The following is a 4,937-nucleotide window of genomic DNA, read 5'->3' on the forward strand; positions in this document are numbered from 1 at the left end:
ATACATTCATATACATATTTTATAAAACAAAGAAAGATAGACCGTGGGTGGGAGAGAAAGGAACCGTAAAAGCTTATGAATTTTCGTTTCGATTTTTTAAAATTTGTAACTCCAATAAAAAATCTAATCTGGTAAGAGTGTTCGTATCTTCCTCCTCTACGTGTTGGTGTCACTTTTGATCAGTGGAAGTCAACGGTGGCATAGCTCCCCTACTCCTTGAGTTCGGCCAACTGGAGTTCTAGGAGGCACAGACGATTTCAGACGTTTTATTCTTCAACGGCTCGGTCAGAGAGCTTCTCTAGAGTTTCGAGTATTTCGATTTTGTACGAAGGTAGGAGATTTCATGTTAAAATTAACTGTTTTAATTTATGAATGCCATGAAAAGCTAGTTGATATTTGTAAATAATTTATGATTGTTTGGAATGACTGAATGATAATTTTGAATTGCATTTGTGACTGAATGTGATGAATATGTATTTGATTTCTTGATTATTTAAGAATGCTGAGAATTCTGATTGTTGAGTTGGAAAGTCGATTTGATTTGTTGGTATTGAACTGAGATTTGAAAATGATTTCTGATTTTGGAAATGTTTGAAAAGAGGTTGAGAATGGTTCGGTTGGGACCCGAAAGAGGTGGCAAAGTCCGAGTTTTAGGGGAGATCTTGTTGAAATTTTATTATGAAACTTAAGACTTTGTTTGAAATATTTAGAAAAAGGTTGAACTTGAGAAATTGTATTATTTGGCTTTTGATTTATTAAGAAAAGATTTACGTTTGGGTTTGATTTATTAAGAAAGACTTTATGTTTTGAGTTTGATTGTCGTCCTCCCAAAAGTCTCGAGACCCTACCGTGAGATTTATTTAATAAATGATTCTTTTAAAGAGGTTTAAATCTGAAATGGTTTTGAAGTTGGGTTGGAAAATCATGGTTAAGAAAGAACTGGTTTTTGTATGAAAGAAGAACTTGTTGTAAGTAAAGTGGTTTTGGAGGTTTGGAAAAGTTATAAAAGGAGGTGTTGGTTTTAAATAAAAATGACTTAAATCCAGTTTATTAAGTAAAGGGACCTCTGTCATAGAAGAGTAGAGAGCAGTGACTGAAAAGATATTGAGTGTTGTTGGGCCTTAGTGTCAAGTGTCTAGTGAGGACGGTGATACGTAACGCTCACTTGACACAATAGAGGCGGCTCAGTGAGGACGGCGATACGTAACGCTCACTGGAGGCCGTGGGCTTTATGTGTGAATGATTGTGTGGGGATGCCCGTGTGTATGGAATGGCTTCTAGGAGAAAGTGGCACATGCTTCAGCTGGAAAATCAGCGCCTGCAAGTACTTGCAGAGGTCATGTTCGGCATACTTCAGCTGGAGAATCAGCGCCTGCAAGAAGTAGAAACTTGCAGAGGTTATGCCGCGGGAATGCCTTATCTGACTTGCGAGTCGGATTGCGTCGGGTGCGAGTCGAAACCGACAAATGAGCTCATTACCTGCGATAGGACTAGACATGCATCATCATTGTTTTCACATTTGCATTTGATTGTGCTTGCTTATCTTGTCTTTCTATGATTGTGCTGTTTGTCTTATTGCTATTTGTTTGCTTGTTGATCTGTTTCCTATACTATTAGTTTGTGTATTGAGGTAACTGAGAACTGAGGCTGTGATTGAGATTTGCCTTAAGTTCAGAAATTTAAAGAAGGTAATTAATTATATAAAATAATAGTAAAAAGTATTTTCAAAAGGTTTAATAAAAATATAGTTTTATTAACTTAATTATTTGCATTTTATTTCATTACTTTTACGGCATTCCCATTCCCTACTGAGAACGCGTGGTTTGTTCTCACCCCAAAATCTTCCACCCTTTCAGTGACACAGGTTCAAAGACTCAGTTTGAAGTTGCGGGCGATTATTAGTCTTATTTGAGTTAAGTTTATGTGTTGAGTCACTTTCCTAGAATTCCCTCGCCTTTGTTAGTTAAGATTTTATTTTATACAGAGGGATAGGAGTTGTATCTGAGTTTCATTTGAATTCTTTTGTATGATATTTATTATTCTTACTAACTATGTGACTAGTATTGCTTGGAGATCTTTGATATATGATTTTAATTAATAGAAATAAAATTTTTCGACATTTTCTTAAAAATTGAAACGCAAAATCGAACTAAAGGCTCAGTATTAAATAGTAAATACGGAAAACAGGTCAGTAATGCCTCACTTTTTGTACGATCATGACGTGCTAAAAGTTAGAGTGTTACATTATAGTATCAGAGCAGTTCTTTCCCGTTAGAGCCTTGGGAGTGAATTGATTATGCTTCACTGCATACTCTGAGTGTTTGTCATGTAATAAGACTTGTCCTAATGACAAGAGTTTGAGTTTTAGATGCATGTCTGTCTATTAATTAATGCTGTTAGTCAATCGTTGCATTTCTCCTGGTATTAGGTCTGGCCAACTTAATACTGATGATTGTTGTATACGAAAACACTAACGGATTGTTATAGGCAAATAGAGTTCATAGGTTATGCGAATCACGGGGGTTCTGGGAATGTTAGAGGTTATTTTCACGGTTAACTCGGTCTTGAATCGCAATTCCTGTTTGAATAATGTGACTTAGTACTCCGTCCATTCTTTTATAATTGCATTGAAGTCCTTTGTTCGGATTTCTTTCATGGAAAGAGATTTTCTTAATCTTTCCAATCCTATTCCTTTGTATCCTTGCTCGATTTTGTTTTTAAATATCTGTTTGACTCTTCTGGACTATCTCTTTTGTTGTTGTTTACAGTTCTTTTCATGAATCTTGTACTCTTTGATATAATCTTGAATTTATTCTAAACACAACAAAACGGTTCTCAAATCAGCTTGTAGTTTCTACTTCACATTACACTTTTTTCTTATATTCAAATCATACGAATTCCTGGTATTTAAAAACTATATATGCAAAAAAAAAAATTTTGCTTTTTCCTAGCTAAATGTGTTCAAAAGTAATGCCAATTTAAATTTCTTCCATCTTATATCAATTTTCGAGGACGAAAATTTTTATAAATGGGATAGGATGTAAGACCCCAAATTTTTGAAAAATTAAATAATAAGTTATTTGTGATTTATTATTTTATTTAAAGAAAATTATTATTATTATTATTATTATTACTCCAAAAACGTGCCACGGTTCACCTCATATAACAGCCACCTCCTCCTATATATATACACATTCATTATATTAAATCCATTCATATATATAAACTACTTACTACTTGTTTTAAAATCCTCATATATATATATATAACAAAGAAAGAGAGACCGTGGGAGGGAGAGAAAGGAACCGTAAAAGCTTATGAATTTTCGGCTTTAATTTTTTGAAATCCGTATCTCCAATAAAAAATCTAATTCAATAAAAGTGTTCGTATCTTCCTCTTCTACGTGTTGGTATCACTTTTGATTGGTAAAAATCAACGGTGGCATAGCTCCCCTACTCTTTGAGTTCAGCCAACTGGAGTTCTAGGAGGCACAGACGATTTCAGACGTTTTCTTCTTCAACGGCTCGGTCAGAAGGCTTCTCCGGAGTTTCGAGTATTTCGATTTCGTACGAAGATAGGAGATTTCATGTTGAAATTAACTGTTTTAATTTATGAATGTCGTGAAAGTCTAATAGATATTTGCAAATAATTTATGATTGTTTGGAATGACTGAATGATAATTTTGAATTGTATTTGTGACTGAATGTGATGAATATGTATTTGATTTCTTGATTGTTTAAGAATGCTGAGAATTCTGATTGTTGAGTTGGAAATTCGATTTGATTTGTTGGTATTGAACTGAGATTTGAAAATGATTTTTGATTTTGAAAATGTTTGAAAAGTGGTTGAGAATGGTTCAGCTGGGACCTGAAAGAGGTGGCAAAGTCCGAGTTTTAGGGGAGATCATGTCAAAATTTTATTATGAAACTTAAGACTTTGTTTGAAATATTTAGAAAAAGGTTGAACTTGAGAAATTATATAATTTGGCTTTTGATTTATTAAGAAAAGATTTACGTTTGGGTTTGATTTATTAAGAAAGACTTTATGTTTTGAGTTTGATTGTCGTCCTCCGTAAAGTCTCGAAACCCTGCCGTGAGATTTATTTAATAAATGATTCTTTTAAAGAGGTTTAAATCTGAAATGGTTTTGAAGTTGGGTTGGAAAATTATGGTTAAGAAAGAACTAGTTTTTGTATGAAAGAAGAACTTGTTGTAAGTAAAGTGGTTTTGGAGGTTTGGAAAAGTTATAAAGAGAGATGTTGGTTTTAAATAAAAATGACTTGAATCCGATTTATTAAGTAAAGGGACCTCTGTCATAGAAGAGTAGAGAGCAGTAACTGAAAAGATATTAAATGTTGTTGGACCTTAGTGCCATGTGTCTAGTGAAGACGGCGATACGTAAAGCTCATATATATATATATGGCCTTCATGAAATTGACTAACTTCATATTTTTCTTCCGAATTTCTCTTAAAAATAATTCTTGCTTCACATCCTTCTCTTGTGAGTGTTCTTTTTCTATCTTTGGACAAACTTTTTTATCAATTACTAATCCAGCTTGAACTACTTTTTTTTCACTTTAAAACCTTCTTTTGAGCAAAGAATATATTTTCATTGAACACTTTGTTTATCTTTTGTTTTAGTTGAATTGTAGATACTAAAACCAACCGCATGTGCATACTTTTTGTAAAATTCTTCTCCATCTTCAGTCGTATCAAAGACCATGCCAATCTTCGGTTTCAATTGATCTTCACATTCTAGAATCCATTTTTCTAATGTGTTTAATGTATCATTTAAGCTATTTGAACACATATCTGAATCAATTTCATTGTCTTGAATTTTCATTAAAATATACCTAAAAAATAAATTGAATTATTTTTAATATTTGTAAAAAGGACTTAAATTTAATTAATTTTACATAAATTTTATGAAATAAAAAA

General features: G+C 32.9%; 1 pseudogene; it reads right to left on the bottom strand.

The window, feature by feature from the left end:
* The window catches only part of LOC107620935, a 50,362-nt pseudogene extending 45,553 nt beyond the window's left edge, over positions 1–4,809 (bottom strand).

The sequence above is a fragment of the Arachis ipaensis genome, chromosome B10, assembly GCF_000816755.2.
Source record: "Arachis ipaensis cultivar K30076 chromosome B10, Araip1.1, whole genome shotgun sequence".
Classification (NCBI taxonomy): Eukaryota; Viridiplantae; Streptophyta; class Magnoliopsida; order Fabales; family Fabaceae; genus Arachis; species Arachis ipaensis.